Source organism: Anser anser, assembly GCF_964211835.1.
Source record: "Anser anser genome assembly, chromosome: 1".
Taxonomy (NCBI): domain Eukaryota; kingdom Metazoa; phylum Chordata; class Aves; order Anseriformes; family Anatidae; genus Anser; species Anser anser.
The window spans coordinates 40,273,525-40,300,375 of NC_139720.1; the positions used below are offsets into that span (position 1 = coordinate 40,273,525).

The following is a 26,851-nucleotide window of genomic DNA, read 5'->3' on the forward strand; positions in this document are numbered from 1 at the left end:
AACAAACACTGCCTTCTGCTTTTTCTTGTCTTGTTTTCATACTCGGCTCAAAGAGAATCACAGTTTCCCCAAATGTGTTGCTTATTTATTATTCATCATTAAATATCACATCCAGGTAAATGGTTGTCTATAAACTGAACAGCATTCATCAGTCCATGTCTTTAGCCTGCCACAACTATCAGATATTAAGTCTCAGCTGGAGCCTTTGGATAAAATTCTACTAATCCTTAACATGCCCTGGAAAGTAACGTAAATGGGGTCAAGTACAACAGCACTGAACCTGCAGCAAAATTCCATTTATTTATTTATTTATTTTTAATTTTCTCAAAATATATGTCTGCACCATCAAATTCTTTAAGTATAGCTACTGTTGTGATCCCTGTGGTCAGGACTTCACTATGTCTGAAGCATTAGAGTACATCTGAAGCATAACCAAGAGTATCAAATATCTTTTGTTATGTGTGGCTGTACTACACTGTTGATTGATCATCTGTTAAAATACTAAGCCAGACATCTGCCCCTGTTGAGTAGCACTTTGTTTGGGAATGGCATAAAGCTGGTGTTAAGCAGCATGCCACATCCCAGCTGGGGTAACCTGTTACACCCAAAGAATCACCAGGGAATACAGCTATATAGATCATCAATATTTCCCCTGGTTAAACATGCACTTCCTAAAGACATCACTGTGAAGCTACTTTTTTGACTTTTCTCTAAAGATTCTTTGTAACACAAGTCTTCAGAGCATTGATTCTCCATCTTTGTCCCTGCTGCTTGGACAGGACTCAACGTGCAGACCACAAGCCTATAGGCACAGAAATTCTTTGGACAGCTCCAGACAACTTGTAGCCATTAAACAGTGTTTGATAAATGCAACCTCTTTAAAAACTGTTACTCAATAAATCCTAACTGCAAATATTATTATTATTTTATTTTCATCCTCTGAACAGGTATCCCCCTAGGCCTTAAAAATACCACTAAAAGATTTTATACGATTCATATATCATGCTGTGTTTGTGCAGGATTAATTTGTATGAGGTGAAATTGCGGCCTTCTGTGAGCTAAAGGTCATTTCAGATGAAAACTTATAGCACAGTGCCTAGATATGAGAGCTTCACACTTATCTTTAATGAATGTACTAGATATGCACTGGATTCCACAACTGAGCTCAGCAGGAAGATTTTGCACTGATTTTAAAACTGATTGCACCTCTGTGTGTTAACTCACATAAATAACTAAGCTCTTCCTGTGACATATCACATATCTGAGTAGTGCATCATCCCTTACCTGCACACAGCTCTCTGGCACCATCGTTTGGTAATGTAATGTAGTTCTGAGCTGTGTCAAGCAATTTTCTGGAGCTAATGAATATTAGGCCAGAACCTTATTGATGTAATGCCTTTCAGCCTCTCCTCTCTGCAGATATTACTCTACTAGACATGGTTTCTTTCTTATCTGAGCCCCACCAGCAGGACTGGAAATCCTGGGAAGCACAAAGAGACTCAAGATGACAAGGCATAAAGCAGGTAAGTCCAGATATACTTTGGCAGTATTAAGTTTATGTCCTGTGTGAGAGAAAAAGCCCTGCTGATAGCATGAATTTAATCTGTCAATAATTAGGCTTCATGACCCAGACTTGCAACTCGGCTAAGCTAGTGCTGGGCCAGATGGGCCTACCATACAGGACCGATATAGACCTCTGCTCACTCAGCCACCTTTCCACATCTTTATGGAAAGAGTACAGCCAACTGCAGAGACTACACATTTGTAAGCTGGATGGATGTCAGGATCAATATTCACTTCTAAGTCTCCCAGACACTTTTAAGGTTTCACTCTCTGCACCTCTTCTCCTTTCTGGAAATACAAGTCTCAGTCTCATAAACCATGGATCTGAGGCTTCACCTTACTGAGCTCACAGTTCCTGGTACGCTTTGTCCCAATGCAGCTTTTTTGTGCTCCCTAATTGATCCAACCTGGCACCTCAGTAGGCTAACAGGAAGCAAAACTTACAAGGAAGGTTTCTGCATTATACTCATTGCTGCTTTTAAAAGTGCTAGATGGCCACAAGTTTTTGAAAGCACACAGCTTTGACTTCTACCTTGGGGTAGATATTGCCTCTATTAACAGCATATGGTGAAGGCTGATTTTTCTGACAACGAGTTTTCTTCTCGTCCCTCCCATCCCTCTTCTCTCACAGCTGACAGAGGACATCTACCTTTACCAGTGCTGTCTGACCTGCACAAACCCATGTCTCATTTGAAAGTCTCCAGTCTCTTTAGCTGGTTTATGTAGAAGCAGTGAAATCACACTTGTGCAGGCACGGGTAGTTAAGGCACAGTCAGAAGCAACAGCTTCTCTCAGCTCTCATTAAAAGTTTTCCTACACTCTTTCTGCTGAAAGTTACATTGGGAAGAAACTGATCTTGTCACAGTCAGGATACTTCTACAATGCAGTCCATCAACAGGGAAATGGCACACAAAATGGAGAATAAAGCAAAAACAGAACTCAGTTTTATATAGATGTTTGAAAAATCTTGCTTGAAACTTGTATATTTATTTTTTTGTATTCTAACACAGCTAATTTATTCAGTGTCATTTAAAGGCACATATTGCCTACCTTCAGCTGCTGTGAGTTCTTCCTTTTTCTATTGCCTCTCAGATCATTATACTAGCCAGTAAATTACACCAGGCAATAATTACCCTGTTAAAGTAGTTTTCAAGCATCTATGCCTTCCCCATAAACTAAGGAGAGATGCAACAGAGATCTGAGTCTATCTTCAGTGTGTTGTTAAAGAAATGATATAGGTTCAAGAATAGCATATCACAACTGGAGAAGTCAGAATGACCAGTAACATAGGAAAGAAGAGAATGTTTTCTTGTCTCTTGCTTTAAAGCAGATTTGCCCTAGCAAATTTTTGCTTTGCTTGTCAAAAATAGCTTCCATTAAATTCAAAGCAGCTGTACGCTCTTTCTTTTATAGGATGCACCTGGGAGCCCCCAAGCAGTCCCTCTGATTGGAATGGGACTATGAAAATGAGGGCAGAGACTTTGTTTAGTGTATTAAATGTGCAGGTAGGGATACTTAAAAGCTCAGATGAGGAAAATGCTGCTTTAAATAAATACTGGCTAAGGAGTGGTTAGACCTTCTAACAGTTATGCTGCATGTAAGGAAAAGTATATAGAGTGGAGCAGCTTGATTTAAAAGATTCTTTCATATTTTTAAGGCCTATGATATTTTTGAAAAGCAGTTGTTTAGTCTGCTGAGCACTTAGCATTCTAGGTATTGTGTTCATTGTGATTATCAAGAGTTATCAAGAGAAATGCTCAGAAATTACACTTCTATACTTGGGGTGCTGACAGTTTCTTTGGGAGTGTTTCTTTTTATCAAAAGCATGTATACTAGTACTAGAGTGGAAGAAAAGGCCACAGAGAGAACAGCCTTGCTTAGAAGAGTTAAAACAATGCTGAATATCTTCCATAACCCCTAGAAGTGATATCAGATATGTAGATATAGTTTATTTGAAATTACAGCAAGCTCCTTTACCTATGTGAGGTTACATCTAAGCTGGAACTGCTGAAATAAGCTGCCCTGGGATAGATTTTTGGATCTCTTTCCCTGCATGCCCCCAAAGAAATCAGTATGTTGATATTGTTCCTTGATGGTTGGAAGTAAATATATCTTAAAATTATTTTAAGTAAACTTAAATCAGTGTTTCTCTGTTCATAATGATTTTTTTTAGCCTTTTTCAGATTTAAAAATTGTAGGGTTTTAAATAGATAATTTTCCTGAGAATGACAGCAAAAAAAAAAAAAAAAAGCGTGGGTGTTAACTCTGGTAACAAACCTTTTACTATGACATTGTAGTCCAAGCTGACAAACAGGAAATGGGTATTTTATTTCATTTACTTATAAAAAGGGCCTTCTGTCAAAACATTCCCAGAAAGCTTTCCAACTGATATACTCAGTTACAAGTAGTTGTATCCTTATGCATCTTGAGTTCATATTGCTCCCTGTCTCTGTAATGGAGGTAAGAGAGGAGACTCAGCCTTGTTCTCACTTGGATTATTGTTTTGAACTGAAGTTCTCAACAAATTTTACATCTACTAGGAAAAGCTCTGTTTATTTTTTTGCTATGACCTGCATTAGGCATGAACTCCCACTTTCTCTAAAGAAAGCATTGTGTAAGTAACTACATGTGTTATTTTAACAACTAATGTTGTTGCCAGGATCTGATCTGTTTTTGCAAAAGCGGATCTTTCTTAACGGCATGTGCATGTTTCCACAAAGCTGGCTTGCAAAACATTTTTAATAAACTAATAATTGTCATTTTATTTTCCAAGATTAAGGACTTGCTCCCAATAAAAGACAACTGAGTCTGTTGTATGTTATCCATATTATTCCCTCAGGTTGTGTTTTGTTTCAGTCACATTATTCTTTCAGTTTCTGTTAATCAGAATCATTGTTCTTCCTTTACACTTGCAATCCTGTGGTCCTGGTCATTATACTTGTATTCTCTTCTGCTACCTGATCTTGTACGTGTTTTGCTTCTTTGCTTTTATAACTGATACTTAACCAATTTATATTTTATACTTTACTTATAACGTGTGACAGCCTGGCAATCTTTTAATTGAAATTGCATAGCAAAACAACTCAAAAACAATTTATACAGCCATACATACCCATACACACATACCCATAAAATAGGTATGAAGTCTGAAGATATATTAGAAAATAATGATGATATTAAATAATTTTTTGTATTGGATAGGTCTTTGTTAAGGTTTAAGTTGTGGAGCAATCCCAGTTTTAATCAGCTTTTGTGTAGGATAAGCAGGAGGGTTTCCTATGGAGTTGGAGGAAATAGATGAAATTTATTATTATATGTTAATTACATAGGGGTCTCTTAGTTATCTGCAATTGCTTTCCCCAGTAAATGAAGTTTCATGTAGTGCTTCTGTGATCTCTGTTTTATTGGAATACCATATATTTATCAGGTGAAAGCATTATGAAATATTGCAGCAAGTGGTTTCCTAAAGCTAAATCTGGAACAGAGTTTGCACTTATCTATGCTTATACTGAATAACTTGCTCATGTGTTTGGGCATACATGCCTTTAGTGAGAGGAGTCATAGAAGAAAGGGCAAGGAGGAGGACAGCTCCCTTCTCTGCCTGCACAAACTTCCTGAGGTCAGGTTCCCCCAGGGCCAGCGCAAAAAGCCTGCAGTTGTTGTTCTCTGGACTAGGATCTTGTGTAAATGTTTCAGCCCATTTGCAATTTTCATCTAGACATTAATTTCATACCAGCATGTCAACCCCCAAAAGCTCCCGTTTGCAACATATCAAGGAACCCTTCACATGTGTCTTCCATGTAAATTAGATTATGAAGACTAACAGACTGAATGGTGTGGTCCCTTTCCCATTTCAACTGTGCCATCTGCAAGGTTTACAGAATGCTTTGTAAATTATTCTTAAATATCTAGCTCTGGATTAATTTTTTTTTCCTCAATTTATGTGACTTGACAGGATTTAATCATTTTCATGTTTTAAAAAAGTGTAGGTAATAAAGCCTCTGGAGTCATGGCTAGCTAAATAATATGTTGATTACTAATAATCAAGTTTCTAAGATATTGCCTCTTTTGATAAGAAAGAAACTTTGAGATATCTTTATGTTTCAACCACTTATAGGTCTTTCATAATTCTTTTAATCATCCTGAATCTTTTTGTTTGTCTTTTGTTTGCTACATGCTATCTGTTTGCTAGGTGACATAGGGCTTTGTTTAGTTGGTACAGTGTCCCTTTTCCCTCATGAAAGAAAAAAAAAAAAAAAAGTTTGTCCCAGTACATTCATCTCTGAAGGTGTTAACAAACTCGTAGCAGGTCTGAGCCAGTAGCAGAAGGTATCAAGCTGCAACTGTTCTTTTCTCTCAACTTTTGAGAAGTGCATCCTGCTTAGTTCAAAATAATTGTTATTTAACTAATACCCAGTTCAGTGACTGTATTTCTCTGTGTAAGATGTTCCCCCTTTCTTCTCCCAGCTTCAATTTCCTTCAGATGATGTTTCTTTAAGATAAGCAAGTCACTGGGATAAGTGGGAGCCTGGTTTATTTTACTCAGAAAACTTTGCTTCTTTCTCACTCTGCATTTACTGTTTCTGATTTGAAGTACCAAAACAATGTAATTTTTCCAGATAACAGATATCTGCCTTAAGCCCATATGTTTTAGAATAATTGCTGTCTTCCCCATGGCACAAGCACCATGAAGGCGTAGATTCTGGTAAAGAAAGACATGTTTTTTTCAGTGAAAGGCAAATCAATGACAGGACACTGAATCATCTTGCCTAGAAGTTACTTAGAAGTTCAGTTGCTGGTGGAAATTACAGTTAAGAAATGACACTGGTATCTTGTGACATGCAGTCCTGCACAAATTAAAGATACATCAGATTGCCACCAGAATGGTGGTGGAACAAGCCCCACATGTGATTGCCTTCCCTCTGCCCCTTTTGGAGGCAGTCTTTTGACTCCAGGGACTGATGTCTGGCATTTCAAGATTTCTTAAAATGGAAATGGTAATTTTTAAAAGATGGACAAGTTGGTTAATGAATGTGTCTTAAGTGCCCAACAGAATTATATCCTTATAAAATGAAGAAGATGAAGAACAACAGAGGCATCTGCATCCTGCTCAGCAGCTTAAATATATATATATATATACATGTTCCTCCTAGGATTCTTCTTTCAAACAAACAATGTTGTGCAACTCATTCCTCCCCACACAATCTGATTCAAGGAATCCACTTCTTGCAAACCTGATATGACTTCAATTCCACTGCCATGACCCTGCATGGAAGAGGAGAGGTGGGAGGAAAGTACCTGTACAACATTCTTAGCAAAGTGGTGGAAAGACTGTACTGATACCCTAGACATTTCTTAAGGTTGTTGTGTATTGAAGGAAGGTACATCACTGTAGGGTAATAAAACCTCATTGGACAAAGTATTTAAAGTGGCTTCTAAGCTATTTTCACTTATTTCAGGGACTTCACAGACATCTGATATGCAAAACACTATGGAAAGCAGGAATGTATTAAACCATCCCTTCATCAAATCCATTCCTCTTCCATAGTGAAGACTGTAGGGAATGATGTTAAAGGTAATATTTACTAAGTAATATTTGTATAGAAATAATCTAAAAATCCAGTAAGTAAGCATATATATATATATATATTTTTCTCTCTGTCATGTTGCCTTTAAAAATCAACAGGCAAGATAAAGTCTAGAATTTGAGACATACAGCTAAATACAGGAAAGTTTCTCTTGAACATGTTTAAAACTATTTTCTTCTTTAAGAGTAAAGGTTATTGGTTTTTTAAAACTGAATTCCTCATTAGTGTCCTATTTTAAGTTTTTATGACAATTCTATTTTTTTTAAACTATGTACCAAAGATGTTCTACAAACAGACATTTTTGTTCTAATCTATGATTAACCTACTACTTCTGAGTAACTAAATTATGCACAATTCTTTCATTCTATAGTATTTACATACCTCCAACTTTCTTGGGAAAAACAAAACAAAACAAAAACAAACAAAAAAAAAACACTATTTCTTGAGGCACTGCTATTTTCATTTTACAGTCAAGAAAGTCAAAAATTTAGAAAGGGGCAAGTTCAAGATCTAAGAAGAATGAAGAGAGCATAAGCTACCTTATTTTCCACTGAGTGCCTTTTCTGCAGTGTGAAACATCAAACTTTATTACCATTGACAGCAATTATAGCTTAATTGAATAAATAAGGAAGAAGATTATTGATTAGCAGAGGAGCCTTTTTTTCTTTTTTTTTTTTTTTCTTTTCAGATATTTTGGAATTCTTCTATGAAGGGAATGCAGAGGAGAAACAATGAATAACTGTATTGAATACACATCGCCAACTCTGTAAGTAACCTCTCTTAAATGAGGTTTTTAAAGCCAAACCACAATTTTAAATGTTATGAGTAATGCTATGCAAACTACCTTAATTGATAGGAGAACCTTTGACAAGGTGTTTTTAATACTGTTTTTTGTTGTTTTGTTTTTATGTATGTGTGTGTGACATCTACAAAATGAGATACTAAGATCATTATTAAAAACAAATCAGTACAAGGATAAGAAATTATCTCGAGGATTCTTGAGCATCTCAAGAACTGTCTTGTTTATATGCATTAGCTAACTAGAATATGGTACATAATCCAATAAGTCTGTAATGAAAATAATTAATCAGTCATTCCACTAAAATACCTTTTTACCATGTTAAGCACCTTCTGATTCTTTTCAAAGAGCATCTTGGAGTTTCCTCTATTACTCCAGTTACTGTACTATTCCACCTTTTTTAGAAACCCAGTTCATAAAGGCGCATAGTCAAGATTTCTGAAATAATTTCCAGTATAAACAGCTTTTAGGTATAAATTGTTCAGTAAATATTGATTTTGTAGCAATTTCTATTATATAACAGTAGTGACCCCTTTAAAAATTACTTGGACTTGCACAGATGTAGATTAGATTGTTCTGATCTTATAACATCTACTGTTGTAGAATGCAGAATCCTTGGCATTTTAAAATAGTCATATACACAGCATAATATATATTTGTATACTGTAGAGAGTGCAGCTGCTGTTAATGTGTTACAAAACTGTCCAGTCTCTGATGAATACTGAACTATTCTCCACCAGTCGGACTGCATGTTTACAATACTCAATACATCTGGCTGACTTTAATTGCATTAGCTTTGCTGCACCAGAGGTGGCATAACTTTCATGCGAGCTAATTAGATTTGCTCAATTTAAACAGACACATTAATGCAGCTCAGCAAGGCTCAATTAAATCTGTTTTCAAAGCAAAGACACAATGAGAAGCATTATGGGTAATGCTATGCAAATTGCCATATTGGCAGAGAAGTTGTGTGAGTTGTTTTCAATGCCTATTGGCACAAAGTAAGTTTCTCCCGTTAGATTGCAAAGTCTAAAACAGCAAGACATTTGTTCTACATCTTCTTTCTTGGGGTTCCTCAAAATAGTGCATCTGCCTTCCCAAGAAAAGGAAATGATTTGTGACTTTATTTAAAAAACTTATGTCTTAGATTTCATCCTAACCTTTGTGCCCACTGATTTGTATTTTAAATGCTTTCCCTTACTGAAGCAACAGCAGTACCTAATAATAATACATCTCCCTAATGGGATTTCAGAACAATTGTGTATTCCTGGTGTTTCAAACTTATTAGACTTAGCATTACTGTTACCCTCTGCCAATGCTCAAGTATACCTCTCTCTCACTTTAACTTTTCAGTTATGTCTTATGACCCAAAATCACAGAATCACAGAATCGTCTAGGTTGGAAGAGACCTCCAAGATCACCTAGTCCAGCCTCTGACCTAACACTAACAAGTCCTCCACTAAACCATATCACTAAGCTCTACATCTAAACATCTTTTAAAGACCTCCAGGGATGGTGACTCCACCACCTCCCTGGGCAGCCCATTCCAATGCTTAATAACCCTTTCGGTAAAGAAGTACTTCCTAACATCCAACCTAAAACTCCCCTGTCGCAACTTTCGCCCATTCCCCCTCGTCCTGTCACCAGGCACATAGGAGAACAGACCAACCCCCACCTCTTTACAGCCTCCTTTAAGGTAACTGTAGAGAGCGATAGGGTCGCCCCTGAGCCTCCTCTTCTCCAGGCTGAACAAGCCCAGCTCCCTCAGCCGCTCCTCGTAAGACTTGTTCTCCAGACCCCTCACCAGCTTCCTTGCCCTTCTCTGGACTCTCTCGAGCACCTCGATGTCCTTCTTGTAGCGAGGGGCCCAAAACTGAATACAGTACTCAAGATGTGGCCTCACCAGAGCTGAGTACAGGGGGACAATCACTTCCCTCGTCCTGCTGGCCACGCTGTTTCTTATGCAAGCCAGGATGCTGTTGGCCTTCATGGCCACCCGAGCACACTGCTGGCTCATATTCAGTCGAATATCAACCAGTACTCCCAGGTTCTTCTCTGCCAGGCAGCTTTCCAACCACTCATCTCCCAGCCTGTAGCTCTGCTTGGGGTTGTTGTGCCCCAGGTGTGGGACCCGGCACTTGGCCTTGCTGAACCTCATACAGTTGGCCTCAGCCCATCGGTCCAGCCTATCCAGATCCTCCTGCAGAGCCTTCCTTCCCTCGAGCAGATCAACACACGCACCTAACTTGGTGTCATCTGCAAACTTACATAGGGTGCACTCGATCCCCTCATCTAGATCATTGATAGAGACATTAAAGAGGACTGGCCCTAGTACTGAGCCCTGGGGGACTCCGTAAGTGACCAGACTCCAACTGGATTTAACTCAGGAGCCACGGTAGCAGCCAATTATTGGATCTCATTGTCTCATATTTTAAACACTTATATATATATATACCTTATACTCAGGTCTTTTCAGTGGAGTAGTAATTACAGTAAATCTAAAATACAGTGATACTAAGAGGTCCTTGAATGAGTGAAAACCAGCAACTGTATTGAACAATATGAAGGGGTTATTGCCATATTGGTATCGGATGAACCAATATGAAGATCATTATGATTAGCCAAATGTACAGCACAATTAAATTCAACACATTGATTACAAATAGCAAAGAAAAATTACTGTCCCTGAACTTCAGCAGATTGTGTGGTCCCACAACACATCCAGTTTGGCCTTGACTTTGTTGGAAGCTTTTACTTTTCATTCATATTCTCAGAGCTCATATGTTTTGCTATCAAATTGAAGGATTTGCAGAAACAAATGATCTAAACAGAAATAGAATATTCTTCACAGGCTTCTGATCAGAATCTCTAGAACTCATTCCCTCAACTGGATCCATTTTCAGAAAGATGATTTCTTACTGAGGATCTGCCACCGTGTTATGGCTGTGTCTTCTCAGACAGCTCTCTAAACATACATAGCCAGAAGTATTGGGTTTACATGGCAAGGTTTTGATATTGGGGGGTTGCAGAGGTGGACTCTGTTATAAGAGTCCAGCAGCTGCCCCGTGTTAGATAAGGGCCAGTTTCAGCCAGTTCCAAAGGGACCCACTGCTGTCCAGAGCCGAGCCAATAAGTGATGTTGTTTGCACCTCTGTGAGCACAGATTTAAGACACTGGAAAAAAAATAATGCTGCGGAACAGCAGCTGGGAGAGTGAGGAGTGAGAAACAGCCCTGAAGATGCCAAAATCAGTGCAGAAAGAGGGAGAGGAAGTGCTCCAGCCACTGGAACTGAAGTTCCCTTGTGGCCTGTGGAGAGGCCCCTGGTGGAGCAGGCTGTCCCCCCTGCAGCCCATGGGTGCCATGGCAGAGCAGATCTCCACGCTGCAGCCCATGGAGGAGCTGAGCCCATGGTGGAGCAGGTGGATGTGGCCTGGAGGAAGCTGCAGCCTGTGGAGGACCCCTTCCTGAGCAGACTCCAGGCTGGAGCTGTAGCCCTTGGAGAGGAGCCCACACAGGAGCAACTGATCTGGCAGGAGCTGCTGCCTGTGGGGGAATCATATTGGAGCAGTGTGCTCCTGACGGATGGACCCTGTGGTACAGACACATATCTGGAGTAGTTCTTGAAGAGCTGCTGCCTGTGGGAAGCCCCTGAAGGATCAGTTCGGGAAGGACGGCATCCCGTGGGAGGGACTGCACCTGGAGCAGGGGCAGAGAGTGACCGAGAAGGAGCGGTGGAGACAAAGTGCTATAGACTGACCACAACCCCCATTCCCCTGATCCCCTGTGCAACTTGGGGGAAGAAGGTGGAAGAGGTTGTATGGGGGGAAAGTGTTTTTATTTTGTTTTCTTTGTTTGTCACTTCTCTAGCTTGTTAGTAATAGGTAATAAATTTTATTAATCTCCCTATGCTGAGTCTGTTTTGCCCAAGATGATAATTGTTGAGTGATATCCCTGCCCTCATCTCAACCCTTGAGCCCTTTTCATCATATTTTCTCCCCCTTTCCCTTTGGGGAGGGGGAGTGAGAGAGCAGTTGTGGTGGAGCTCAGCTGCTCAGCTGGGTAAAACCACCACATCAGACTATAACATATTCAGAAATTTTGCTGTGACCCATCCACCTTAGGGCTTTTACCCTGGGTGATAAAGAAAGTTTTGGAAAAAGTAGAATAAATCTCTGTCAAAACCTTAAAAACTGTGATGGACTCATCTGGCTCTTGGCATTTCCTGTTGTTGTTGTTGGTTTGTTGTTGGTGTTGTTTTTTAATTCCTATTATAAGACAATTTCAATTTACTGTAATTATCATAATAATTTGTGCATTTCAATTAAGTAATGAAAGTTGTTTGGATTTCCTTTCCCAGTTTGATGATTTATCCAGAGATTTAATCTTTTCTAAATTGCCATATGAATATGAAGGTAATCCAATTCTAGGCTAACATACCAGTTTTAAAAAAATCTTTTGACATTGTAGCTTATATGTCACAGTTCTGTGTTTCCAGTGCTCAGGTTTCAGATATAATGGCTACTGCTGAAGTGATGATTTCTGGGAAATAGAATGCATTCTCTGGAAGCCTAAAAGTTAGAAGTAAAACTTAATAGGAATAAAACTTAATAAATATGAAGGAGAACAAGAAGCTCAGGACTCAGATGTACCATTCCTGAATTTTAAGAGGCTTAAATTTGTTAATATATACATATATATATATATATATATATTCTGTCTAAAATGTTATGTTACTCACTAAGGAATAGTCTTTTACAAGACTTCAACACAGGTCACATGAAACCTAACTTTAAAAGGTGAGTTTTTTTATGCTTTTGACTGGGAGAAGAGTTGAGGTAAAAATAAGTTTAATTACATTTTATCCTCTTAATTCTAAACTTGACAGTATATAAACTATACACCTTTTGAGAAAAACATGACCTTTAACCAAAATAGTCCCAGCTGGAACCATTATAATTATAATGCTTATTTATTAATATGACTGATAATGCATAGAAACACAGTTGCAGTTATAGAAAAGTCAATTAGTGCAACACTCTAGAGGACACACTTTAAATGGATAAAATTCAATAATAATTATAATGACTTTCATCCAGAAGGATTCAAAATTAGATTATGAAGATAACGTGGTGTCTCCATGATTAAAGGCTCAGTCTAACTCTGATGCCAGTATGAGTTTGACCCTTCATGCTTCAGGAAATATTTTCGACTTTAGCCTGAGTTTGTGCCGTCTCACTTTTAGGGGGAAGAAGAGGAACTAAAGGTGTGAGATGGAGAACTGTTCAAAAAAAACAAGCACTTTTGGGTCAAGAAAGATTTAGAATTCATGCCTCTACCTTTTGAATTTTTTTTTTCACCTCATGTATTTGAAAGATTATCTAAAAGTTCTGTGTTGCACCTGATCCATAAATTCCATCTTTTCTATGATTCTATGAAATTAGAATGTCCATGAAATACTGCTTACCTAATCAAAGAATCAACTTTAGTATGCTTTTCTTTCTCATTATTTGGAGAGAGATTTTTTTAGAACATTCTTCATGTACTTTCTCTGTTGCTTTTCAAGTCACCAGAATCTTCAGGTGTCTGTGTTTTTTCTTGATGTCATGTCACTGGTGTCTATTTCAATTCCTGACAAATATTCCTGTGTATCATAGAAATGAACCTTTTATGTAGTGATGCCTTTTCTTTTTTTGGATCTTAGATTGCAACAAATTGATCTGCTTTCCTGATATCAACTTCTCTATTCGTCTTACCACAAAGAAGTTAAATTACTTGTTACTCTGGTACTTACACATGGAAAAAAATGTGTAAGGAAAGTTTTTTTTCAGTATATCAAAGGCATAACAAGATCCATTGACTGTAATCTGATCTTTGCCTTTGAAATAAGACAATTTCCAAGCAGAAAGTGCAATTAAACATTGGAACAGACTTCCCAGGGGAGATGGCAATTCTGCTTTCAAATAAATGAATTATGTCTGAAGTTCTGGCATTGGTCCTTTTTCTGAGAGTATTTGCCACTTGCAGTATGGAAGGTCAGACATGATGATCCCATCAGTCACTTCTGGTTTTCAAGTCTATTCAAATATAAATCCTAGAACTTGCCATGGCCCAAATATGTTGCATCGTACCACAGTGTTTCAGAGTGTCACATATAAAGTGTCTCAGAGATCAGCCCTTACAGTAACCAGGCAGTTATTTATTCATCAAATATGAAATGCAGTGGAGCTTCTTTTCTTATTCTATAGACCATCCTATATTTTTGTGCAATGCTTATTCAAATATAAAATTTAAACCTTTATTGTTTGGGAGAACAATACATTAAAGTTAGGATTTAATGGAATTAAATTATTCAAAATGAACATAATTACTTTTAGGAGCTGTATCTTTGTGAAGTCACTTAAAAAGATTTGCATTTTGATGTTATCCCACTACTATTCTTAGTGTGTTGTTTATAGCATAAAATTCAAACTCTTCAATGCAAGTATAGCCTCATATTTCTACTCAGCCTTTAAATACTCTTATTTTGTTTATTGAATCTATGCTCTGGGTGCAGGTACATTCCAAATGCATGTGTGCAAACAAGTTCTCAGTTTGGAAGACCTTAAACCCAATTACCAAGAACACTTTTTCCAAGATTTCAAAGAAAAATAGAATACATCATAGTAGAATGAAGCATTCTCTAAGGATTCATTGTGATGATTCACATTTGTTGCTTTCAGAGAAAACAGTTGTGCAAATGCCAACATACAATGAATCTCAACTGTTAAATATACACTTGAGAATTCCTAAAGACAAAGCAAATAGTTCTAAGACAATCTGCTATGTATATGACTATATAAAGAAAGTCTCATCTGCACAGACTCATTCCCTGATAAATGGATTAAAACAGTTATGTATTATGCTATTGGAGACATTTTTGTTTAATATTAATTGTGATTTTGATATTCATAACATAGCAAATGTCTTCTGGCCTCTATATGACCTAACTATTTTATAAAAACTATTTTAAAAAGAGCATAAATTGTAAAGTAATGTAGTTCCAGTAAATTGGATGCTGTGAAATTATTGTAATAAGCTATAGTATGAAATCTTATAAAGCAAGTATAAAAGCAAGTTTCATCCTAGAAGTTTTACTGCTGTTTTTGAAAGCATGGCTACTGAAAATATTTAAACGATAAACAACCACGATTTTAAGGCCCAACGATAGAGACTTGACTTCCAAACTTCAGAAGACACTTTGCACGCATTTCAAGAGTTTCCTTTTTTTTCTTTCTTTCTTTATCTATCTTTCTTTCTTTCTTTCTTTCTTTCTTTCTTTCTTTCTTTCTTTCTTTCTTTCTTTTCCCCACTTTATCAGTGTTTTCAAATTTTGTTAAATTATGAGTCCTTGTAGTCTTCTCTTCATAACTACGGAAGGGAGCTGTTAGTCTGCTAGTCAATTCTCTGCAGCTTTCTTTGCCAGGGAACATGTTCCTTTGTTTTGTAGCCTGCACTGACAAGGAGACATTACATCTTCAGGAGCAAATGAACGTGCTCCAAACAAAAGCTACAGAGACAGACTAGGGCATTATTCGAAGCCTTCACCTACAGTGTTAAGAGATCACAGTCTCCAACTAATGAGATCCAGACCCATGTATAACAGGGAATGAAGACCATCCTTCCTGACCTTCCAAGATCTCTGACTAGCAAATAGCTGTGGGACCACAGCACAATAGAGCTAGCAGCTCATCTCTGCAGCTCCCACTGACTTTATTGATGATGGTAGGCACAATATCAATATTCCAACATGATTGTTGATGCCTGGGGGAGGATGCTACAGCCTTATATCATGAAATCAATATTTTTTCAATTGGTAGTGGAAGTCATAATGCCCTTCAGCTGACAAGGATTCCCACTAAGGGCTACTGCACAGGCAGGGTATACTTCCTGCCCCAGTGCACGGCAGTGTTAGGCTTGGTGCTGGCATATGTTTGGTTTGCTGTTAAGACATGAGAAAAAATGTGACATTTTAGTGAGGGTAATAAACTTCTCTTTGGGAGATGTTCCATTATCTTTGATGTAAGTGTCATTCCTGCCTGTTACTGTGCTTTCTCTGGAAAAAACATACACATGCACTCACATGCACATACACACATGCAAACATACACATTGGAGAAGACACAGTGCTAAAGATTATTTACCAGCACAACCCATTCATGTGTGCAGCTTCATTGCAATACCATATTTTAAATATATAAGTACAACTTTTTTTTTTTTTTTTATTCCCCTCCAGGTATGTGGTTTAAGAGAGAGTGTAACACAAACAGAAACTGCATTATTAATGATAACATATTCTAATGAATCTGTGTAATGTCTTCTGGTTCAAAATTCTACCATTCAGATACCCTGAAATTTAAAAAAAAATACTTTCATGTTTTAGTTTCTTCTCTTTCTTCATAGTGTCCAGTATACTTTCCTTACAACTATTTCTGAAAACTTGTAGTTAATTATTAACTGTAAGTTAAGAACTACTTCAGTTATTTCTGAAATCTCTATCTTCCTTTCAAGTATTCGCTGAAATTGGTCAATAAATTTTACAGACAGATACAAAGACATGCACAGACACAGGCACAAACATTTTTTAGAAAATCAGGCTAAAATGGTTTCACAGCTATGGTGATTCACTGCTGTTTTGTAAAATTAGATCATATTTCTGCCTTTTAAAGAAACAATGAGAAGGTCACATTAACTGAAATTTTCACTACTTATGCCTCAGTTTCTGGCTACCCAAATGTGGTATTTGGACCACAGAAGGTTTTAGGTCAAGGTTTGCAAATCTAGTCTATAAGACCTATGCATTCAAAACTTTGCTCTAAAATACTGCAATTGTATTCAAATTTGCTCAAAACATAGTCTGCAATTTTGTCTTTAACAGTTTGCAATTCATAAAAAGAGCACATCTGTATTACCTTTTACCTCCTTAGAGGTTTGTTATAAAGAAAAGTGTATTACATATGAGGGGAAAGAAACAATCAAAGACAATATCTACTTCTTACCCACAGTATCAAAACAGGACCAAATATCCACTTCATGAAAAAAATGGCTATTTTAAGGAAAGGAAAAAACGGTATAAGTCTAAGCAGGTAACATTCTAGACTTTTCTTATGAGAAAGAAAAGCTCAAAAACAAACAAAAAAAAGCTTTGTTTTAGCAAGAACCACTGTGTTTTACAGAAAGTCTCTGAAATATACTTGGTTCCAGGATCCTGAGACCACCAGCCTGCAATCCAAGCTGTTGGACAGCCAGCACTTGGAAGCTGGGAACTAGGAGACTTAGGATAAGGGCCTGAAGCTCTGAGGCTTTCTGCTCCACTGTTGGGAGCTCACGAGACAGAAGAGCCCAAATGTAGATTTTTAAAGAGGAATGAAGAGTATTTCAGTATTTTTTTCTTAAGGCTGCACATTGGGTTTCAATCATAGAGTATCCCGAGTTGAAATGGACCGACAAGAATCATTGAGTCCAACTCCTGGGTCCCCAAAGGACCACTCAAAAAATAAGACCGTGAAGTTCTCACACGGTGTGTGATACATCTGCGTATTTGGACATCTTCTCCCATTTAGACAGCAGAGTTTGAATTCTGTTCTCTCAATTCCCAGACTCCTTTCCGTTGAGTCAAAGCTGATTGCCAGTCCCTGTGGCAAAGTGTGTGTGTTGCAATCTGGAGTTGCAGAGGGATGGAGTTACACCAGAGACAAAGGTGTGGAGTCTGACCTCTCCAGCAGCAGGTAGGCAATCAGTAGGATTCTATTGAAAAGCAGTCTTCTCTTCTGTTTTGTCAGAATAAACTCTGAAAATTTAAAATTTCTGCAATTTAGGGTGTCTTTTGTTGTTTTGTTGTTGGTTGGTTGGTTGGTTTTGTTTGTTTCAGTGAAAACAAGCTCCATCAGAGAATTCCAATTGAATTTTGCCACATTTTGATATCTAAATCCAGAAGGAGTTGGATGTTATGGAGCTCTGACACATAACTGTAAAAGGGAAAAACTAACAGATAACAAAACTGATAAAAAACTACTAACCCTGCTGTTTTCTATATGAAGCTATGAAATCCACATATCCATACTCTTGGAGGTGGTTGTTGTATTTCTATCAGGACCCCCTGCTGTATGGTGTGCCCAGTTCAGGATTTAAGATACACTCTAATCCTGCTGACACTTGAACTGTTGCAGTGCTGGGTGGAGCTCCCTGTTCATGATGCTTTGGCTTTCAAAGTTGTGTCTCAGGAACAGGATCCTGTTAGCCTCAGAAACAGGCTTTATATCTGCATCCTTCCATCGTAGGAGCAGGCTAGACTCATTCTCTCCCATGAAGGGACTCATAACAAATCAGAGAATCACAGAATGGTTGAGGCTGGAAGGGACTTCCAGAGATCATCTAGTCCAACCCCCCACACTCAAACAGGGTCACATAGAGCATATTACACAGGATCCAGGCGGGTTTTGAATATCTTCAAAGAAGGAGACTCCACAACCTATCTGGGCATCCTGTTCCAGTGCTCTGTCACCTGAACCATAAAGAAGTTCTTCCTCATATGGTGATGAAACCTCCTGTGGTTCAATTTATATCCATTACCCCTTTTCCTATCAGTGGACACCACTAAGAAGAGTTTGGCCTCATCCTCTTTACATTGCCCTCTCAGGTATTTGTAGAGGTTGATAAGATCCCCTCTCAATCTTCTCTTCTCTAGGCAAAACAGGCCCAGCTCACTTAGTCTTTCTTCATAAGACAGATGCTCCAATCCCTTAATCATCTTCATGGCTCTACACTGGGCCCTCTCTAGAAGCTTTACATCCCTCTTGTGCTAGGGAGCCCAGAACTGCACACAGTACTCCAGGTGTGGCCTCACCAGAGCTGAGAAGAGGGGGAGGATCACCTCTCTCGACCTGCTGTCCACACAGGACAGCAGGTCCTAGCCTCCTGATGCAGGCTAGGACCACATAGAAATACTTGGCCACAAGGGCACACTTCTGGCTCATGATTAACTTGTTGTTCACCACGACACCCAGGTCCCTCTCTGCAGAGCTGCTCTCCAGCAGGTCAGCCCCCAGTCTGTACTGGTGCCTGGGGCTGTTCCTCCCAAGGTGCAGGACCCTGAACTTGCACTTGTTGAACCTCATGAGGTTCCTCTCCATCCAACTTTCCAGCCTGTCCAGGTCCCTCTGAATGGCTGCACAAGCCTCTGGTTTGTCAGCCACTCCATCAAGCTTTCTATCATCTGCAAACTTGCTGAGGGTGCACTCTGTCCCTTCATCCAGGTTATTGATAAATACGTTGAATAGCGCTGGACCCAGTACTGACCCCTGGGGGACACCACTAGCCACAGGCCTCCAACTAGACGAGCACCACTGAGCACACCCCTCTGAACTCTGCCATCAAGCCAGTTCTCAATCCACCCCACTGTCCACGCATGGATCCCACACTTCCAGAGCTTGCCCAGGAGGATGTTATGGGAGACAATGTCAAAAGCCTTGCTGAAGTCAAGGTAGACAACATCCACTGCTCTCCCCTCATCCATCCAGCCAATCATCTCATTGCAGAAGTCTATCAGGTTGATTAAACATGACTTCCCCTTGACACGACTTCCCCCCAAATCTTCTTTACTTCTCTGGTTCTGAAGTATGAGTGACATTTTCCACCTATGCTTTATAGCACCTTGTTCTCAGACTCAACCATACTCTTCTGCCCCTTTGCAAGTTGTGAAATGACCAATCATTTCCCTGTTCACCAGTCAAAAGCCCTGCTTCTCTTGGTCTCTGGGTCCAAAGAGTCAACATATAGTCATATTCTGTCAGCAATTACCAAAATTTCTTTCTAATCAGGAACACCCAGAATGATTTTGCTTTGAGCCTTTAATCTCTCTTAAAACAGGTAATCTCAACTACAGAGTGAAGCATGCAAAGTTAGGTATATCAAAAGGAGGCCCAGATTTCAGTGACTTCTGGAGATGAGCCATCTGGAACAGGTGGCTGATGGAGGATCTGACTGATCCTTAATCCAAAGACCTCTGTTCAGTCCTGACTTGAACCTTCTCCTAAATAACAACATACAGCTGAGTAATGACTATCTTTTCCACTGAAAGGCGGTACACGGTAAGGACAGCCCCTTCATACAACTATTCATACAGCAATCAAAAATGTCATTACTGATGTGGGAGACAAAATCAGTCACTAGCTGTCCTCTGTGGTGAATACCTTCCTATCTGGACTTGTTTAATTTTTTAAAAAGGAGTTAAGAATTCATTAGTAATTAAGAGACTTTCATTAGCCATGCCATACAGACACTGTTGAAGAAAAGGACATCTCCACTTCTTGGCAAACCTTGTCCATCACTACACTCTAAGCAGAACTCCATTCAGTACTGTTTTCTAAGAAAACTTATTGAAGGTACTACCTGGAGAGAGGTGGATGGAAGAACATCTTTGTAGATATACGTATGATTTTCTTATTAAGAACTAAACATGTGAGTTTTATTAAGATTGAAGAGATTTGGGGCATTCACAGATGATAGTGGGGTAACTCTGAGTTCTTCACCAAAGTCCCTTCTTGAATCAAGGTTTAAGATGTTTTGACATCAAAACAAACAGCGAGACCAGGCTTTCATTAATGGAGGAAAACCAGCAGCAACAAACTGTACATCAGCACACTCAAAGAGTAGCATAAAAAAGACTCACCAGAGGAGGCAGTCTTCCTACAGAAAGCGTTTGTGTATTACCAGGAAAGTTGCCTGTGTTATCATATAAGTGAACAAAATAAGTAAACAAAAATGAGAAAATGAATTTAACTGTCTTAAACTGACAGTTCCTAACTTCTGAATGCTTGTATTTATAATCTACACAATCATGTTTTCACTTGTGGGTTGATTTTTTGTTTCTTTTTTTGTTTGGTTGTAACATTATTTTTTAATTATTATTTATAAACAGCCAAATTCTGCCACATTTGCAGGAGTATCTAATAGCACAGAGGATTTGTATCACTGGGTTCTAAGCAGATAATTCATTTTTTCAAAACATTTTGGAGTTGCATGTACTTACATCAAATTTTAGAAAAAGATAAAATTATATTTACATTCAGTCAAAGGCCTGGAAATTGATCAGGGAGGCAACCACTTTTTCTCTTATTTTGAGAATCTTATATTAAATTAGATTAACTTTTAAAATAAATATTAAATTAATTAGTTAAAAGATTAAAAATTATGCATATTACATGCAAACATGAATGTGAAATTGGATTAATTTTTTTTCATGCAATCAATACAACATATAGCCCAGTGGTTATTTTATTAAAAGTACATTTAAAGTTATAAGTACAATACTAATCAACAAAAAATCATTTATAAGTTAATTATAGCACAGCAGGTATTTTGCATAACTTTTTAATCATTATTATTATTTTTCCAATACTGTTTTTGTATGAGGGAATAAACAAACAAACAAACAAAAAAAAACATTGCAAGAAGAAAAGCTGCCTGAGGCTTGATATTCAAATACTGTACATAGGAGAACGGAAAATACCTGGTCTGGAATAGATAGCAGTGTAGAATAGTACAGGTATCTGTGGGCTCCATTCTATAATCAGTGTCTTGGCTTGAATAAATCTCTTGCGCTGATAAGATCTCACTACAATGAGTACTTTATATGCCCCACTATAGTGTATGCAAGTTGTTGAGGTTAATGGTCAACACAGTCACTATTCCTTATGCCACTTTATTTTCACCTGTAATTTTTTGAGGACTAATGCAAGCACAAAGGGTGTATTCAGCCTATATGAAATATAACCCTGTTAGAGGACCCAACTAATTTATATGAGCTCTGAAGCAGAAAAGCTGCCAGCTTTGTAAAATGATGGCTTCTATATTCTTGAATGAAATGAAATGATAAGGCTGTAGGTTTCACTCTAACAGGTTAAACCAAAAAATCCGGGGCTGCACAAAAAGGCCTCAATAAAATAGGAAGGAGACAAACATAGACTGTTAAAAGATTTCATGTGAGAAAATAGGTACCTGGCTTAATGCTGGACATTTCAGGACAAAAAACCTTTGGGAGAATAAAAACTCTTTCAAAATCTTAAAATGCTTTTTCACACCCCAGGTATTTATAACAAGAAACATTATGATAACCATAAGGTTATCTATGTACTAATAGGTTTAAACTGCTGGTGTTTCTATATTCTTATGCAAACATTAGCTAAACTACATCCAAATATAATAATTTGTCATGGGCTGAATTATAAACAGAAAACGGGTTATGTAAGGACATGGAGTTTACTTGTGCTTTTGTTTTTACTATTATTTATTTATTTACTTATATATTTAGTAGCAAATGAGTCCCAGGCTCTTAAATTCATTACTAAAAGTTTGGATGTTCCTGTATAATCTTTTTTTTTTTTTTCATTATTCAGTAGCGACAATCATTTACAGTTTCACATCTAGACCCTATAAAACAGCAACCACGCTCTAAATTCAGACACTATGACATTTTACAAAGTGCTTATTAACATCTCTTCTGTCTATCCTGCTGTGATTAAAACAGTTAGTGGTAAGTAGTCCTAACCAAATGTATTTCCTGGATATCTGTGGATGTTAGGAAGAATTAGTCAGTATAGGAGCTGTCCCATCTACCTTAAAAAACACATGTAAAAAGATTTTTTATATCTAGTTTCTTTGAGGTCCATCATAGCTTTTTTTCTTTTTTTTTTTTTTTTGATATGTGCATATTGCTGTGTATCACATTCTCTCTAGAATAAACTTAACTGAAACTATTTTCTTCCAGCCATACAAAGATGCACACTGCTTTTTTTGAACTACACATCTTGTCTCAAGAGATACTAAAATTTGCACTCTTTGCAGCTTTCTTCTCAGGAGGTAATGCATCTGGCATAATGAAGGAAACATCTGGAATGAATGAAAACAATGTACTGATCCGTTTATTAACTTTCCATTTTACTGTCATCAAGCAGAGACCCTGCTGCCAAAAGAAGTAAAAGGGGAAAAATGACATTTATGAGAAAATCAAGTACTTTAACAGTAGCTTTAAACTGAGTTAAGCTGCAAACATTGTTTTTTCTCCCACTATCTCTCTTTTTTTTTTTTATCCTTAAAAAAGTAGTTATGAATTATTTATTCACTGCCAATTCCTGTAGCATTATCTAAGCTTTGAAAGTCGTTAACCTCCATAACTCTGCAGGACACAAGCATGGGCAGTGTTAAACATTCCTGTCAGCAGTCCAGCAGTGATCTCCTTTTTATGAGAGATCTTGGGGGGAAATAGTCCTTCCATTGCAGCAGCAGCAGTAGAGTGCAATAAAACCCTCAATATGCAGCAATTTGTATTCTGATGACTGTGGAAGAGATGTCAGCCTCATCCCTGTCCTCCCCTCCTCAGCATTATGGAGACCCCAAATGGAAGTCCCATTGAAAACACTTTTGTCGTTGTGGCAAAGACTTTGCAATCTGTCTGGCAGAAAACAAATATTGCAATTTTGTTACTGCATTTCACACTTCAAGCTAAAAACTTCTTATATCCATATGAGTTGTATATATAAAAGAATATTTAGGAAAAAATATACATGGATGCTTAGATGAACTTAAATGATAATGATGATAATAATATGGCATGTATCCTCTTAATTAAATAGGTCACAAATGTCTCATGACTATACTTAGTAGTTCTAAATATCACAGTTCCAGTTATAGTCCCTAAGAATTGTATGGGCTTTCCCATTTATTTATACATAAAAAATATCTTCTTTTTCTCTTAAACTATTCCACTGTTCAGTGGGGGGTCTGGCTACCTACTAACTTCAGTACAATGAGGCTGTACTGACTAAATGTTTCAATGAAATGATAGATAATAGGTGATATCCAGTTGAACTAGTGAGATGGAATAGAAATAAGCATTTAAAAATTAAATCAAATGATGATACACTTGTACTTCCAAAACCAACCAACCAAACAAATAAGGCAGTCCGTGTTCGTACTTTTGCTGTTCAGTTGCAACCTGATCCTTATTTTTTAGATAATTCCTTCATCTGCAGAATTCTATCTGATAGTTCTATGAATAATTGCTTTAGTGATAGTAAAAAGAAAATGTTATTTTGTGAATCATCAATATTCCCTTAGTGTCAAATAGTTACTCAGCTAAGCCTTGTTAGATAAGAAAAACATATTGAACATTATGGAAGGAAGCAGGAGTCCTCCTGATTCTAGGATAATTTTAATTTAATACATTGAAGTTGAAGGCTGGATAAACATTAGTCTGTATTTTTTTATTATTATTTTTTATTATTTTTAACTATCATTTAAAAGTAGGAATTTATCTCTCAAAAAAAATCAAAAGAAATTATGCTGTGTGTTTACTTTATTCTTCCTATAAAAGACTTGTAAAAGTCCTAAAATATATTTATTTAAAACTATCTTATTTTTATTACCAGTCTGAGTAGGAGCCAAAATACAGTGGGTTTGCTTTCTTTTGCTCTTGACTAGATATTTAGATTACCAGCCTATTTCAGAGATTTTTCACATAGAGTTGTTAGAGAAAACAATTAGTTTGTCCAGACATTATTTATTGCATGGAAATGGGAGGAGAGTTTGCAGCAAAATCTATAAACTCTGTGAATGTGATTAATTTCTTTCTATTTTTTCCACATTATATTTTCATATCTTCTCTTTGGTTATTTATGATAGCCACTTGCTTGGTAATTTAAGCACTATGAAGGTAAGGGAGGAGAGTATTAACATTATCCAGCTACTGACTCACAGTTTAATCAGTCTGTGTCAGTACTTAACCTGCTCAGTTCTTCGGCTTGTCTTCAGAGCACATAAATTAGGCTCATGCTATTGCTTGCTCCCTTTAAGTGCCTATGTGCAGACTACAAAGAGAGCCATGGGAGACCAGCTGTCGACTTAGTTGCCTGAATCTGCATGATGCAATTGAGCTCATCTTGAAGTCAAAGGAAAGACTGATTTCAATTTGTCCAACAATATGTTTGTTTACAAATGCTAACCTGCCCCACAGACAATATAAAAATTATTGACATAGCTACAATAGCCACATAATTCTTCCCGAAGGCAATCAGGAATTCTGGAGATTGCAGGTATACATGTAACAAAAAGGCAGTAGTTACAATTTTGTTTACTAACTCTCAGAATAAGAGTAAACTATAAAAGTTATAGGAAAATAACAACTGAAGGAGCTTCAAGAACATCCTTTAGACTTTCCTTCTGCCCCAGGGCAAAGTCAGGTTGTGACAGACGCTAGTCCTATCGCGAACTATTCTTGACAAATGATTGCCTGACCTGTCCTAAAAACTGTTCAAAAGATGAAGACTCCACTATTTCCCCAGGCAAAATATTCCAGTCACTCATTATCCTTTCTACTCTTTCAAAGCCTTTTTTACTCTGTAACCTGAATCCTTCTTGATGCAGTTAAAGCCCATTACTACTTGTCATACCCTCCATGATATGAAGAGAATAATAGATTATCCCTTTAAATTTTGCAATGGCCTTTTAGTTGCTTGATCAATATCATCTATATTCATGTGATTTTTGTTCAGTGAAAGCAGATGCAAAATAGGTTGCTAAACACCATCAAACATCTCAGTATCATATGCCAACATCTTTCCAAATTACAGTTACCACAGACTAGCACCTTTGCTCTTTGTATTACTGATACAGTGGAATGAACTCTCATAGTCTATGACGTCTCTTGCCATTCTCCTCTCTTTAAATTTTGCTGTGTCAATTTTCTGCCACCTCTTTTGTTCTACCCTTTTTATTATTGTGTAGTAAACTAACTTAGTTTCCATTTTCCATATGTCTAAAATATCATGTACTGAGGATTCAGACTAGATAAACGTCTTTGTTGGTTTATACTTGTCCAGTGTCAAAATGGGGTAAGAGAAAAAACTTACACTCTGTGTGAGTGGACTTCATTGTGAAGGTTCTGGAGCCTTCAGTCTCTGAAGGCTCAGATCCACTTGACTGGCATTGAGGCTTGGGGCTCCATCTGTATAGCCCCAAGAACCAGGAAGGATGATTAACACATATCAAGACTGAAATCTGTTTGTATGTTGAATTATGACAGCAAGTGGGATGGAGATTTTGAGCTCTGTTTTAGAGAAGGATTTTAACACTATTTTTTCCTCTTAGTACAGGTGATATCCATCCATTATCAGACAGATTTCTTTATACTTTAACTGGCTAAATTTGTGACTCAAATGGCATTTCACACTTTGCAGAAATTTGCACAAGATATTTGTAAAGCCAGGACCTGACTTGGCCACTGTTAATTATTCAAAATTATTTCTAACATTTCTGCAGCGATTCTTAATTCTTTCAAATAGTTAAGGATAACACACTTTCAAAACCCCATAGAGCAATATGCCCAGCTAATCTGCTTTTTCACAAAATAAATGACATCTCAATTTGTGGTGTTCTTGTAGCTTGAGGATTTGATGAATGTAAACAGACAAAGTAAAATAGTACAGGAGAGAAAAGAGTTTAAGGTGTCATGGTCTCTTGTGTGATTTAAAAGAACAAGGAATAAGACATTCATATAAGGTAAAAACAATGCTAACTAAAAACCTGAAGCCCATAGACAAAGTTACCTAGGGTCATTGCAAAGGACTGCTGCAGTCATGGCTTGTCTCAGATCAACTTTTATTTCATTTCTGTGGAGGGTGCTATTTTCAGACCCTCTATTGTGACAAGCTAGATTACTGGAAGCTTCAGCTCAACTACCTCAGGTATCTCTGTAAGCATCACTCCACCGAAGGTGCAGAACAGTTATATGTAGCACCTTGCAAAAAGGCTGCTGCAGCCACATTTGTCTTTCATCTTGATGTAGCAGGTAGAAAAATCATATTTGTG

The 26,851-nt window shown here is 37.6% G+C and overlaps 1 long non-coding RNA gene across 3 annotated transcripts in view; it reads left to right on the top strand.

The window, feature by feature from the left end:
• Window positions 1-26,851, top strand: part of LOC310883696 — a 127,945-nt gene that overhangs the window by 35,363 nt on the left and 65,731 nt on the right. The window contains exons 2-4 of one of the 3 annotated variants that reach the window (XR_014573668.1): window positions 1,404-1,523; window positions 7,840-7,917; window positions 9,304-10,231. This is a non-coding gene — a long non-coding RNA (uncharacterized lncRNA). Of the gene's footprint in view, window positions 1-1,403; window positions 1,524-7,839; window positions 10,232-26,851 lie in introns of those variants that run through there. The other 2 variants (XR_014573666.1, XR_014573667.1) reach the window with 2 other exon arrangements.